This window comes from Tachypleus tridentatus, chromosome 2 (assembly GCF_004210375.1).
Source record: "Tachypleus tridentatus isolate NWPU-2018 chromosome 2, ASM421037v1, whole genome shotgun sequence".
Classification (NCBI taxonomy): Eukaryota; Metazoa; Arthropoda; class Merostomata; order Xiphosura; family Limulidae; genus Tachypleus; species Tachypleus tridentatus.
Window position 1 is genome coordinate 115,450,819 of NC_134826.1, and position 16,566 is coordinate 115,467,384.

At 31.0% G+C, this 16,566-nt stretch overlaps 1 long non-coding RNA gene across 2 annotated transcripts in view; it reads right to left on the reverse strand.

Moving 5' to 3' along the window:
- Positions 1 to 11,950: 11,950 nt before the first annotated feature.
- LOC143244894 (uncharacterized) overlaps positions 11,951 to 16,566 on the reverse strand; it is a 92,317-nt gene continuing 87,701 nt past the window's right edge. Inside the window, exons 2-3 of one of the 2 annotated variants that reach the window (XR_013025375.1) lie at positions 14,490 to 14,637; positions 11,951 to 12,320 (exon numbers count right to left, since the gene is read on the reverse strand). This is a non-coding gene — a long non-coding RNA (uncharacterized LOC143244894). The remainder of the gene's footprint in view (positions 12,321 to 14,489; positions 14,638 to 16,566) is intronic. The other variant, XR_013025376.1, reaches the window with a different exon arrangement.

Genomic DNA, 16,566 nt, shown 5'->3' on the forward strand with positions numbered 1-16,566 from the left:
GTTTGGATTAGAGGATGGGTGAGACATTGTCTAAACATTAGGTTACATGTTATTCTATTATTTTTTTACTATTTGTAACGTTCCTTTTAGTAAAATATACTATGAAATATAAGTTTTATGCACATATATATATATATATACACATATGCAAAAGAAACACTTGACCCATACCATTTGTGAAATCAAAATAACAAAAGACAACAAAGGTAAACAGTTGAACTGAAATAAAAATATTTAAAAGTAATGCTTCCAACATAATATATATTAAAATGAAAACCTAAAGCAATCTTTTAAACAAACCAAATATTTGTAATCTCAAAAACTTAACATCAAACATTATATAAGCTCTTGGGACTCCTGTATCTATCCATTGGTAAATTCTGAGAGATCCTAGATCTTAGATACATGAGTTGTTTGCTCATTGGCTCTGTGTTGGCTGTAGGCTGGTATCTTAGATCAATGCATATTGCATTGTCTTTCACAGTAGAAAATACCAGGATATGTCCATCAAGGAAATATACAATAAATATTTTGTCTGGTTGAAAACAAGGATTTGTCTTTACGTAGAAAAAAGTTCGAATTAAAAATAATCGGTCAGCATGATTTTTACTTGTTAAGAAAGTTAGTTGGAAGTTTAGTTTCAAAACTTTAACTCCCAGGTACAACTAAGATTTGTTTCAGAGTAGCTGCTGAACTAAATTGCTAAGACGATTTTTCTGGAGTAGCAACATTTTCACAAGCATGCAGTCACTCACATGTATATTGGTTGTTGATGGTGTTACTACCAGCACCTATGAAAATCTTGGTACACCAAGCATCATCTGAAATAATAATTCGACCATTATATAGCTGTGCTCTGCATTGCACCATTAGTGAACTTCTACAACTAACACTGTCATTTCATATATGTAAAAAAGCTTCCACTATCAACTTGATGTTATGCAAATAGCCCCAAGTTCTAATGAAGTAAGAAAATGGAACTATGAACAAAGGTTTCTTCACAAAGAACTGAATTCAGGTAAATACTACATAACCATTGTCCTCTAACTCTTGACCATAAAATTTCATTAGTACAAACATACCATTTCTCTACAATTTCAGTTTGATAAAACCAAAGTATAATTTGAGACGCCTAGAAAGCAGTGCTGCATCGATATTACTTTTAAGCTCTGTTTATACACCCAGATTATACTAACGTGATCTAACTGCACCTTCTACTAAAACAAATTAAAAATATTCAGTGAAAAACTGTATTACTATAAAAATTTTCAATCTAAATTAATGAACGTATCACATCAAAACCAAATAAAGTAAGCGGTTTTTTGTTTAAAATAAACTACTTGGAGTAAATGTTTTCTAAAGAAATTCCAACAAGAATAGCTCTTGTCGATCCAGCTAAAATATTCTTTCCTAACATTATTAAAACCTTGACATAAACCAGCTTTTTTCTTGAAATGCCATTAGTTTTCTATTTTCAGAAGAAAGCTATGCTACTTGCATAATAGTTTGGTGACAAAACTGAAAACATTCTTTCACCAGTATTGGTGAAAATACAGATTACACAACTTATCTTCAAATGGCATTTCACATGACAGTAATTTCACTTACGTGTTCAGAATGCAAGAGCTGCAAAGTCACTTCTGCATTCATATGCGATAGAGAACATAGCAATAATTTTAAATCCTACCAAATAAATATGTTCAAAGAGATGCATTTAATAGCATCAGCTGTTCTAATTATGTAAACAACTATCACATCATTTTCCACATAGAAATTCCCCTACTCCATGGCCAAATATCGTGAGCGATTATTTCAAGATGTTATAGAAACATCTCGTTACTAAAATTACCCAATATTTCAGAAACTGAAGGTTGTAATGCCCTTTAAGATTAATTTAAACTCCAGTCCTATAAACTGTCAGTATTCTAGAGATTTTATTAACTAACTAAACTGTCCTAACTTTTGGTAATTTAGAAGATATCATTCAATATTTTACATAAAGACATTGCCTTAGCTTTGAATGTAAATATCCCGAATATTTTTGAGTGGTAAATCTATCAATTAATTATGAGTTCTACCTAATATGTCTTGCACTTTACCCCAGCCACATTGCTCAAAAGGTCTTCACCACTATTTCATCTACTCACCAGACTTGTTCCTCAACTCTGTAGCATACTGGTGTTTTTTCGACTGACTGCGTTCAGGCTATAAGATAAGTGGTTGCAGTATCACCGTCATCATAATCTGAGTCAGGATGACACAAAATATATTCTTATTGTTACCTGTTACATTATTCTCAATTTCAGATTCCTGATTTAAACAGTGAGTAGAATGTCTATTAGTAACATACAACTTTAGCTTGTCTAGCTTATGTATGAAATTTGAATACCATAGCTCATAGTTTGATAAACTAATTTGTTGAAGAACAAATAAGAATCAGTCCAGTTAGATGTCAATTTTTTCCAGGTTAAAGGCATGCACTTAAGCAATTTTCAGTGTCCGTCCTAAGTTTTATTCTTTCTTTGTTTTAGCCATAGTATTGTAGTTTGTGTATTGCAGTCTTTCCTACTTACTGATGCATAGCTTTATGTGTATCACCGTAGTCAAATCTCAACCACCTCACATATTTTTATGCATACTATGGTACTTCTGTTTTAATTTAAAATCAAAATCCTACATTATGTCTTTAGGAATACGTAATTTTGGCAAAGCATAAGTTAAACATCTAGTTAGCATTTGTTCTATTGTATGATGTATGTTAATTGGCCAACACAACCAATTCAGTCGGGATTGGTAAAGTTTATAAATACCCACTTTATAGTTTGCATTACCTGTTCTGCCAAATTAAAAGACCAGAGATGACAGAGTAAACTATATCTTCACCACACCTGACATGGTGCACAATTCACAAAACAAGTCGAGAGCTCGACCTAATTGATTGTGCCGTTTTCAACAGGGTCAGAATGTTGGTTCAATTCAACTATTACTGTGACAAACCTGAAATGTTTATGGAAATGTTCCTCTTCTTCCTTGGCTTATCCTTAAATAACAGAGGGAAAAACTGCTTTAGTTTACTCACAAGACCTGTGACTGTGGAAATAATACTTCTCTTATGATAGATCAGCCAACACTAGGTTGAAGTACGTATTGTATCAAATGCATACAGTATGGTTAATGCCTAAGGGTCCTAGAATATTTAATATTAATATAATATTTAAGAATATTAAATACATTTTCATGGAAAACAGAATGATGAATTACTACAGAAAATTCATCATTAGCTCCTCATAACCCTAGATTTCCCCAAGACTAATTTTGTCCCTCAATCACTAAAATGAAACAATGGAATTACTACACAGAAGAAATAATTCTGAAACGAGTTTAATCAACGGATCACTTCAGAAAATCTCCTGAAACATAGTGGTAAAATAAACAAAGATCTTCTCTACTGAACAATAAGGTTAAGAGAAAAAAGATTAAAATATTCTATGAATTGTTAGAAACTCTAAGATAGTTCTAAGATAGCAAAAATAAATTTTTACGTAACAAGTCACTATAAAATATACAAAATATGCTCAGAATAGATAACTCAAGAAACGGAGTTTTTATGAATTTATGCATCGTAAGTTATTTTAATTATATTTACTTACAGGTATTAATATTACAACAAGCTTTTTAGTCTCGAATTTTAATCCTTGCGAACATTAACTGATTCATTAGTTGTTTTCCAGCATTGTCTTTCCTTGAACAAACATAATATTTTTCAAGCGTTCATACAGAGCCCTTATGTGTTTAAAACTTAGTATGTAACGTTTTCTCTGGTAGTTGTAACGATAATTAAAGAAAATGTTTTGTTGGAATAGTTCAAAAATGTAACTAACAAAATAGATTTGATATATGAATATATTGGTTCCCACGATCTATTTAGCAGTACATGATTATACAGAAAGGTTGTGAAAACCTTACCATTCTTAGTATATTTTGCAAGTGTTTTTGAAAGAGTGATAACTTCAAAGTCAGTAGAGTTCAAACAAATGATCCTACTTATCGACCAGGCATTCTAATAAACTAAGGTATATACGGTAACTTTCAATCATTGGATCACTAAGCAATATTATGTATACATTTTGCAGGATTTGTACACATCTAAATGAAAACTTTATGCTTAATTTTATAATTGAAATAGCTTAAGCTGCATAAAGAAGCTGTTAACTAACAAAAAGTTCGGCTTACACCTTCTAATCTAATATATCTGAAACGTACTTTAGAACGGATACGCTTGTTTGTTTTTCTTTTGTAGCTAAGATAATCGGTTCTCTCTACAACTGCTGAGTGCAAACGGTGGTACACAGTCAATTATACTTTTTCATTAGTAGTTTGTTTTTGTTTTGATATATTTTAACATGCCAGTAAAACACTGGGAAAAATATAAAAGTAAACATTAACATGTTCATTAATGATTTTAATTTTTAACAATTAAGACTTGGTAATCGAAGCTCAGTGATATAGTTTATTATTATATCGATTCCAGATGTTATTAGTTTTGCAAAGACATAATTTGGTAGCGTTCTGGAAGAAAGCCAATAGGCTAATAAGCCCAATAATTTTCTAATTTATGGGGATATTCTAATAATAAGTTAATAAGACTAATCATTTTAGAAGTAGCATACTGAGGTTAATTAGTCTGAGATATCAGACTTTCTAAACGGTATATTTTGGTTAGTATACTTTAGCCCTATTAATTTCCAGTTTTCATTTTTTCTGATTAATATGTTATTGTTTAAAGTTTTAAATAACAATAAATTACTTCAGTTTTTCTCTGGAGTATATTTGAATAACTTTTAAAAATAGAAATAAACTAGCTGACACTTTAGATCCACGTTTGCATACGAAATGACTTCGTCACCGAACTGGATATTATAAAGTAACAGTCAGTCCCACTGTTTGTTAGTAAAGAGCATTCCGGTGAATTGTGTTGACTAGCTGTCTTCTCTCTGGTCTTCCACTGCTCAATTAAAGAGAGCTAACGCAGATGACCCTCATGTGGCTCTGCGGGAAATTTGAAACAAAACCAAGCATATAAAATTAATTCTAAACTTTCAGAGGAAGGTTGAATATACAATAGCACACATATTCACAATGTATTTCATTAACTTCCGTAAATTGTTATTTTGTATAATAAAATGTAATTTGTCAATGATGCTTCAATGATTTTAAAAACAAATATAAACATCTCTTTTAATCTCTTTTTGCATAACAAGCCTGTTATGTCAATATATTTAATGCTTTCAGAAATTATACCATAAACATATATTTTTATTTGAAATTGTACTTGATTTTTATTTGGCACTTTCAAGAAACACAATTTTTACCTGTTTCCTCTCTTTACACAAAGATTCTCTACTATGGGTTATAAGTGAATACATTATCCTCTAAACAAGCATTAAACTATGAAGAAAGAATAGCTACTCCTTTTATTGCTAAACTAAATGTAGACTCTTGAAAAGCTTTTAACATAAAAGGATCAGGGTGATCGCGTTTGTGCTGAAGTTATTCATTTCGCAAATAACATGTGACATAGCCAAACGACATTCTAACGAGATGCTCTATGTAGTGTGGCTATGACTTTCTCACAATCTATCCTCCGATATGACATTAGGAGAAGGTTAGGACAGGCTGATAGTCCTCATCGAAGTTATCAAGACAGTTAGTTAAACCGCTCCCGAGGCAAAATATATCCTGTATTTGTCAACTAAAAACTTGATTTATATTTCCATATAATGTTTGTAATTATATATATATATATATATATACATATAAATTTTTCGAAGTACCTAGTCTTTATTATTTGCCAAATCTGGTATGTATGTATTTTTGTACTGCATAATGTAAGGACGTTATACAAATATTGTAACGATAATTTGATATGTTTACCATATTATCTAAGTTCCTATTCTTTATCATTTTTTACAAAAATGTTGAATATTCAAGCATTTCAGATTCTATTAACAGCACTTTGAGACGCTTTTTGCAAATCCTAACAACTTGCTATGACTGGTTGGCTTACGTTCTTCCGATAATATTAGAAATTGATATTATCTTTTAATTGCTTTGTGCAGTATATTTATGTCATCGTATTCTTGTTGAAGGTATCTGTTTATATATAAATCTTCTCCTATAATTCATTTACAGAAATATTTTGAGAAACCCTTGGTAGTTTTAATTTTCCTGAATCAGGTCAGAAGAATTAATCAATACTATTTTGCATTAGTGTCATATTCTTGTTAATATTTTAAGAGCTCACAAGGCGATCAGGAGTGGTTTTCTAGATTTTCCAGAGTATTAATCTTACAAATGATTAAAAAGGCTATAAAAAAAGAATTTGCATTACATTTTAGAAAGTTCTCCACATTTACTTATTTTCTTTTCTTGGAAAAATTAAAAACAAAATATTTGGAAAAAAGTCAGCTCTTAAATTAATTAGATACTTTTGATGAGAATTGTACTAAATTGTGTATTTTGGCTTGAAAAGCTAAAGAACATTACTTTTCAGTTTCTGGTCAAATTGTAGATTCAATGTGTTTTTAAACACGCTAGAGGTATCAAGTAGATTAAAGTTGTCTTGGTTTGGTTTGTTTTGAATTTCGCGCAAAGCTAAACGAGGGCTATCTGTGCTAGCCGTTCCTAATTTAACAGTGTAAGACTAGAGGAAAGGCAGCTAGTCATCACCACCCACTACCAACTCTTGGACTACTCTTTTACCAACGAATAGTGGATTGATCGTCATATTATAACGCCCTCGTGGCTGAAAGGACGAGCATGTTTGGTGTGACGGGGATTCGAATCCGTTAGATTAAAGTTGTATGAGTTTCAGAATAACACAACATTTTAAAAGGAGAAGTTAACCACATGCACTTTTACACATAAGAAACTTAATGTGTGATTGACGGCGTATAGCATCTAAACGTAAATAATAATCACTAAATTTATGCTCGTTTACATTCAAATAAGTAAAAAGAGTGTCATTTGAAGATTCAGTGCTAAATAGTTTACATTTACTTTTAATCTAAAAAATAATTTTGAAAATATGAATAAGATAAAATTAGAGAAGATGTTTGAGTTTAAACTTCCCTTCTAAATCCTAGTTTACCTCTTGAATTACGAAGAGATCCCAGACTCTATTGGTATATTATTGAATAATTTTTTATAAATTATTTATGTACTACACTGCTTGTGTATCCATGGCTTTGTTGATTACGTGATGCTTATGGACATATGAGTTACATAAAAAAATGAATACAAAAACATATACGTTCTATTTAACCTTACTGCTTACTGCTAGACCTCACTGTAAGTAACATCACCAAATCTTTAGCTGTCAGTTCTTTACATTGAATGCTTGACTAAGCAAAATCATAAAAACATAATGAATTTAATGCAATATAAGGGTGCTAAGAGCAGCAAACGAGAGAAACACAAATTGTTAATTCGCATTGCTAACAACGTGTGTTTTCTTATAGTAAAGCCACAGAGGGCTAGCTGCTCAGCCCACCGATAGGAATCGAACCCCTTATTTTAAAGTTATAAATTCCCAGATATACCGCTGTACTAACGGTGGGCTTTCTAACACCACTGAACGATATAAACACAAACTTTTATCTGGGGTGCTAACAATTGTGAACGGTATATACATAAGCTGTTAATTTCAGGGTTAAAAATGTAGTTTGACTTCAAGAACCAATCAATCTGTTAACGAAATATAATCAGAATAAAAGTAGAAAACGCTTTCAAATAAAATTTTAAATAGCCGACATACTTTTTAAACGGAAAATTCCATACCAATAATTTAAAATCTCATCGTAATATTATGTTTTTATTTTTTTACAAAATCTACTTTGAAAAGAAGGAAAACATAAAACACTTGTGTACTTGTATGACTGTGAAAATTTATTGTGATTTTAAGGTTTTTTTACTTCCTTTTTCGCTAGTTCCATGGAAACTTTATTTTATTAGTTAATCTACAAAACAAATTTTGCACTATTTATGTTCCCACCAATGTACTTTGATATCACTAATTGTAACAAAGTAATTACTTCTTAGGCTTATAACTTAAAAACTCATATTTATGTTATGTAATTTACATCCTGTTGCTTATTAAGCGTCTTGTACCTGTGAGAGGCGGAGGTAATTGAACCGTAAGCTTCTGTATTAAAAACTAAATAAGAAACAAAATAACATGATGATGGTTTTGATTAATTACATAATCAAGAAATAGTTACTATATCCAGTGAATAAAAAATCTCTTTAAAGAACAATAATGAAGACCTACTGAAACATGTTACAGTTTTTGACGTTTTTCACGAACTATGATGTTCTTCATAGATGTTATTAATTTTATACTTTTATGGGTTTATCGTATTGAAATGTTTACATGTTTTACACCAATTCCTGTACGCTAAATTCAAAAATAATACACATTTTTCTTCATAACACATACCGTAGATTTATCATTGATTTTGTGACGATGTCATATGTACTTTTACATAAGTGAAGAATTTCTCTGAAATCGAGTTACATTTTATTATGGTTAAAATGTTAACTACAATTGGATTTAGATTTTTCTAGACAAATCGCGATGTCTGAATCATATCGATCGTTCTAGACCCTACGAGAAACACACCGATTGTATTTAAACGGTTAACAGACTGTATGACGTGTGACTTCTAAATAGTATTTGTTTGTACGTGTACTTTGACATTATTGTTTCCTTTCCAATATTATTTATTTGTTCCTATGGCAATAAAATCTTGTGTAAATGACCCAAACATACTCTGTTATACTTATGCTAAATATAACTAAGGAAGAAACATTGTAGAATTCATCAAAAAGGATATTACAGAATAAAACATGGGGACCAAGACAAATCATGGGCTTTACATAAAATTTTACCATTTGCGTAGAAGAGCTGTGACAACGGACTAAAAGTTTAGAAAAATTATTTGCTTTTCAAAATTCCAATGGTCTTGTGTGAGCCTAAAAACCATAGAGATGACTGCTATTTTTGTCCATGTAATGTACAAGGCTACAACACTTGAAATAAAAAGGAAATTTTTTATTCGAGCCTTCAATCTGCTATTAGACTTGTCACTCATGCACCTGATGGATCTGTAACTACTCCACTCGAGACTCTTGACAACTTGATGTGATGTCAATAGAAATAATGATAGGGATTGTTGTCAATTTTAAAAACGTCTGGTGAACCACAACTTTTCGCACAAGAATAACTTAATGATTTGATGATAGATTTGTGCCTTCCAGAATATTCTTCAGAGATTTTGAGGTGCAGATTTGAGCGAAGTGTTTACTTTCTCTATTATCAGTTTACTGGTACAAAAAATGGGAAAGAATTTTGACAATATTTTTAAGAAGAAGGTTCACTGGTTCATGCAACAATATTGTTGAATTAATATCACTGTTATGAGATGTAGTCTATGAACCAAGTGTATGTGGATTGCTCGTTAATTCCTCCAAAAGAAATTTAAAATGTGTTTTTCTTCACAATGGTAGCATACAAACATCATCTGTTCCATCGCTCATTTAATTAACTTGATGAAAACGTACGAAAATCTCGAACTTCTTTTTAATAAGTTCAAATGCAAAGAACATCCTTAACTACTTTATTGATACTTAAAAGTCCTTTGAATGTTGTTGGATGAACAATCAGGTTATACAAAGTTTCCATATTTTTAATGTGTGAATGGGACAGCATAGCACGAAATTATCGCCGGATAAAGAAGCAATGGTCATGCTGAGGCAGCTGACACCAGGATTAAAAATCATTGAACGTGAAAAGTTGGTTGACACAAATAAAGTCCTATTACCTTACTTTACATAAAACTGGGCATGATAACCACAGATATTTTGTGACTATAGATGTTTATTAATGGAATATATATATATCATTATTCCTAATTGCATTAACATTTCACAGTAACTTTTCATATCTTTTTACCGTGTGGAGATGACAGACATATAATAAGCACTATATACATACTTCTCTTCTTGTTGTCCATTTAGGCCCATTCATTTGATTTAGAATTTAATTTTATTGGCCGAAATATTTTTCTATATTTCTTTCGCACTAGTATTCCATGTAGAATTCTCTTAAAATGTTTAATGAGTTCCCATAGCTGTATACTGCTCTTCCAATAATCATTCTTTCCTCGAACTTCAAATATCTTTTCATTATGTTAAAGTGCACTCAGACTAGTTCAATAACTTAAGAATTCACTTTGCTAAAATAAACTGTACTACTTATCTCATTTTAGGCCGTTAAATTTCTTCTAACATATTAATAGTTAGACCTTTCACACCTACGGCAGTTAAGTTCACGTTTAACTTTCCTTGGCCGAACTTCTACTTCCTATGACTTTAATTTTTCATATACTCTGTTTCTCTGCTGTTCCCGCTAATCTCATCCTACTTTGCATTTGGCATTTAACTGTTCGCTTGTCTTCTAGAAATCTTTATGTACTGGACATCAATAAATTTCACGCGACGTTCGATAGTTTCAACATCAATGAATCGTAAACGCAACTTCCAATAATCATCTACTTTTAACTTTCCTATTATGAAAAAATTAGCAATTGTGAAATAATAACTAGAAAAATAATTAATTAATACTACCTACGCTAAACAGTCTTTTGTATAATGACAATACAGTATTGCTAAAACAAAATGATTTTTCAAACGTTGATATAAGTATATCAAAAAGTTATTTTACGGTTTAGTATTGCTTTTAATTTAAATTAGATATACGTAGGGCACCATAATCTTTTCAGTGCTTGGGTCTTTAAAGATCTTAATCTGGCCCTGGCCTACTAGAGCTTTTTAATTACTACTTTTGTTTAATATTATTTTTACAATAAAAGTTCTCTCATTGTTCCTACTTCTCTCTTCCAAATTTAACAAAAAATGTAATCGATAACTAAAAAGTTAACAACAGACTTAGCAAGCAGCTTCTCTTAGTGATTCTACAGTGATGTGTTCGGTGTTCGATCGGGAATCAAGTTCAAAGAAACGGTATTGAGCAAATTAGTTTACAGAAAGCTTCAGAAAGTGTGTATGAGATTTTTAACATGAAGTATATGCATTAAATAGGACCAGCATCTTTTAAAGATAAAAAATAATTCATCGAAGTTTTCTTTTTTTGTTTTTAATAATTTTGTTTTGGGTAAGTTGTAAAAGCCACACTTAATTCTAATTGGCTTTGCTTAAATCTATGCACTAATTAAGTTTGGCTTTCCAATATACAAGAGTTTAAGTAAAAAACAACCTTGCTATATGTTAACAAGAGCAAGCTAAACAGTGGCACACTTAAAATATCATTTTGGATGAAAGGGACAACCCATAAAGCAGCAGATAATGATGTTGGAAAGACATAACTAAATGTTCATTTTCTAGTTGGCCTAGCGCGTTAAGGCGTGCGCTTCGTAATCTGAGGGTCGCGGGTACGCGCCCGAGTCGTGCCAAACATGCTCGCCCTCCCAGCCGTGGGGGTGTATAATGTGACGGTCAATCCCACTATTCGTTGGAAAAAGAGTAGCCCACAAGTTGGCGGTGGGTGGTGATGACTAGCTGTCTTCTCTCTGGTCTTACACTGCTAAATTAGGGACGGCTAGCACAGATAGCCCTCGAGTAGCTTTGTGCGAAATTCCAAAACAAACAATAATTTTCTAGTAATTAGAGTTACATGAAAAGACAGTTGTTCCAAGACTCAGTAATTAAAATGTATTTTAATGAAAACGTATTGTCAAATTACAAATCTAGTGTTAAAAAACAGAAATATCCAAAGTTTTCAGCTTACAGTTGAGAAATTACTACATCCTTTAAGTTTTTGTTCACTATTATTATAAAAATAGAAGAGTTCAGATTTTTTAAACGAGTGGGTTTTTATTGTGTCTTTTACATCATATGAATATTAAGTAACACTTTCTTATAATTAATTTACGATTGTATAAGCATTCAACAAGCTAAATTTTAACTGATGTTTTTAAAACTAATTTCAGTAAACTGCGTTATTGACGAAAATATACGTTTGACTACCCTAGAATTACATTTTGTTGTGTTAAGCACATCAATGGTTAAAAAGCTCGTTGAGCGGCACGCCGTCAGAGCGACACATGTGTGTCCCTGGCAATAGAGAGGGCACGGATAGAAATGACGATGTCATAGTACCACGTTGCATAGACGAAACATCATAATTCCACAAGGTGGAACCAGAGGTACCTTGTTACGCCGCCATAACAATGGAAGTTGTCCTAAGAGAATAAATTATTGGACATATTATTTGCCTCATTCAAATAATACAGTATATTTATGGTAACAAATGGTATATGTAAGAGTATTATAATAGTTTTTCCTTATAAACACGAAACAGCAAAACTGTAAAAATCCTACAAAATCATGCAAATGCTGTCCTTAATTACACTGTCAACCTGAAGTGACACTACGCCCAACTAGATCAGACATTTAGGGCACTCGCCTCGCAATCTGAGGAGCGCAGGTTCGAATCCACTTCACACCAAATATGCTCGTCCTTTTAGCCGTGTACGCATTAAATGTGGTGGTAAATCGTACTATTCGATGGCAAAATAGTAACCCAAGAGTAGGCGGTGGGTAGTGATAACTAACTGCCTTCCCTCTAGTCTTTCACTGCTAAGTTTGGGATAGTTAACACAGACAACCCTCGTGTAGCCTTGTAGTAAAATTAAAAACAAACAAAGTAATATTATCCTTAATGATATCTTATAATAATAATTTTGTCTAACCATAAAAGGCCCTGTCAGTCTTTGTAAAACACATGTAATTTGAACAATTATAAAGCGATTCGTAGAAAGTGAAATATTTTCCCAAGAACAATAAAAATCATAAACATATGGGTAAAGGAATAGTATATTTAATCCAAGAACCAAAAACAGTGAAACTGTAAGTTTTTATGTTAAATCATTGCATGATATTTAAATAAGCGTTCCTTTTAGGATGATAACTGTAAGGCGTATGTTATGCAAATCAGGTATAGAATAGAAAATTATTCACTGCGTTAAATGTGTGCTAATTCACAAAAACATAGATAAAGTAACATATGTGAAAAGAAATAATTTGCAAAGAATAATAAAATTCATAGTTATATGAGTAGAGGACTAGTATGTTTCATTCACAAAGCCAAACAAGTGAAACTGTAAGGTTATATTTTAAATTATTGCATGCTATTTGAAGATTTGAATAAGCATCCATTTAGCAACATGATTCTTCTATAAAATCTTAGTAATTCAGTCAACCTGGTTAATACACGTGTAAGTAAAAGCTATAAAACCAATACAATTAAAATAACTAATTGTTTTACTTATATCAGTACATTAAATGTGATAATAACACTATCCAGTTCTAGAAACAGCAAAACATATGTTATGGATGTTAAATACAGAAGATAAAACCTTAAAACTAATGAATAGGTGAAGTATTTTATACATAGAGCAACGGGTAATTGTATAAAGTATGCTAGGCAAATAAGATAAATAATATTGATTAATCAGTGATCCTACAAACTATGATAATATTATCCTTAAGAGCATCATCCACCTATAGCACCTAGGAAACATTATCCTTCTAGAAAAAAATATGAATATAAGATAAGACAAGTTGATACCTTTAATTAGTCCCATGGAAGAATAGCAACACCATTCGCCTTTGTAAAAACATATACGAGTGAAAGAATATATTGTAAGATGGCATATTTTGTCAAGAACAATAAAAATCATAGTTATATTGGTACTTGAATAGCCAAACTAGTAAACAAGTAAGATTTTCATTAAAATAACGGTTTTACTTGTAACTGGGGACACATGATTAAATATACACATTGGTGACAATTTAAGACATCCTATTACAAGTTTATCTTTCTCTACTTATACAAACACTATCCTGAATAACACATTTCGTCCTTGTAAACGTATGTAAGAAAAAAACTGTAAAGTTGATAACATTAAAATACCAGATTTTTCTGCTTATATCAGCTCATTAAATACGATAGTGAAAGTGTCCAGCTCTAAAAACATCAAAAGTACGCCATGCACGTTGTATGTAAAAGCAAAAACCTTATAACTAATGAATTAGAGAAGTTTTGTGTATATCTTATTGTATAATTGTAAAAGTATGTAAAGCAAATTATTGATTATAATATCTACATTGTTCAAATAATGAATAATTTGTTTGAGAAAAATTGACGTGTGTAACAGTATCATAGTATTGTTTCATTAAAATAATAGCCTTACTTGTAACTTTAATAATGTAGTTAAATTTAAACACTGATGACACAATCACACATTGAGACACACTAAGATACTCTATGATAAGATCATCATGACGACCTAGCAAATTGCCAGTAGTTCCACTTAATGGAAATAATAACACTCTTTCAAGATATTCACCTGTCAGGGTAGCCTAGCAATGCGTCTTCTGATTTCACTTTGCAGAACTATGACGTTATCATCTTTGGTGCCAGCACTAAGAAAAAATTTTCATCTCTGTTCTTTCTTCTCCTACTGCCTGGGATTGACACATAATTATCCTAACTACCTGTGTTACAAAACATACGTCTCATTATCCTTATTTCATGTATACAGTATTATGCTTAATTCATTCATATAGCAATGTTGAAAGCCATTGAACTGCATATAAGATTGTATTGAACCAAAGAGTGAGGAAGAGAGAATTCTTGAAGTGATTCAGAATAGTTTTCTGTAACAAAACGCAGAAGGATACCGTTCTGATTTATTATTAACCACCAATAATAATACAAGTTCGAAAAAGTAATATTTGGTGAAAGTAACTATTGAATAATCATGTTTAATGTTTACTGCATTTGTGGATAAAATCAAGAAAGGAATTTTTAGTTTCTATTTTTCAGAAAGACATTTGGAGGCCATAATACTAGATTTGTTGTTATGAAATTGAAATAATGAAATAAAAGTTGATGTGGGAGAGATTTAAAGGATATTTAAAAATAAACTGTTTATAATTCAAGAAAGACTGTTCTTAAAAAAAATGTTTAGTTTGTTTTGAATTTCGTGCAAAGCTCTATGAGGGCTATCAGAGCCAGCTGTCCCTAATTTAGCAGTAAAATAATATATAGAAGGCATTTAATCAACACCACTCACTGCCAATTTTAGGCTATTCTTTTATCAACTAAGAGTGGGAATAGCTATCACATTATAATGTTTCCAAGACTGGAAAGGCCAGCATGTGTTATGGTATGGGGATTAGAAAAAATAAAGGATAAGAGAAATGATCAAACCTAATTAGTTTGCTTAACAACATGGGGAAGAAAACCAATTAGAAATTCCATAAGGTTAAGAAGTTTAAATGTACAGTTAAGTTGAAAAGTTTACAGAACAATAACAAATTACAGATTTCATTACAAAATGAATTAAAATGTCCAAAATATCTTATGTGAAACAACTGGTTGATAATTTTAAGATTTGCATCTTGACCCTCTAGATTGCAAAGCGGCAGATTCCATTCTTTAAAGTACCGTAGAGAGTTACTTGCAACTTAAGTTATGGGTACTTATTAAGGAATAGTACTTTTTTTTTGTAGAATGACTTCACATCTTTCAGCTTGACGAAGTACCGTTCCATACTGTATGTCGTATTTTGTATAAACGTAATTTGTTTTTAATTTTAAAACCCCGTAAACAGAAAAGGGCAATAATGTACCTTCATTCAAAACCTCTATCTTACTTTACAGAGTAAAATATGTTTTTCTTGGTAAAATGTTGAAGTATTTAAATGAGTTATAAGAAACTTTTTTATCATGATAGAAACATGTTTATACTGTCAGAAAAACCTTCTTTTTAACGGTATCACATTCGTATTTGCTATACAAGAGTGACTAAAGTACTTGATAAGTCATTGTAATATTTGTTATTACGTCATTAATCAATAAGTGTGGTGAAGTGATTTTTATGATTCGTTGATGATGAACTTTTTAATGCTTAAAATAGAATACCATAATTACAGGAACAAAATAATCTTATTTCTGAAATATGAATTTAAAAACTAATTAAAACAACATACTTCACTGTTTACACTTTCTTGTAAGCAATCTCTAGTTTTTACATAAATTTTTAGGTGCACTTTGAAAACGTTAAACAGTTACCACAGGAATTTCAATACTATGTAAGATAAAGTTTCCGTTAAGTAACATGGTGAAAAGTTTATAAATTTGAAACAATATTACATGTTTCATTCGTTTCCACCTTTTAAAAAAAATTCAGTTTTTTTGCTATTTCAGGGTTTTAGAACATAATAAAATCAAAATATTACCACAAGCCACAAATAAAGTACCAAATAAAATAATGGAAAAATTACAAATTAAATACAAAACCCTGCATTTAAAATTATTATAGCTTATAAAATCCTTGTTCTAAAAGAACTTATAACTAATTTGTACAATGTTTATTAATCCTTCCAAAAGTCTGCCAGAGAAAAAACAAAAAATAAAAAC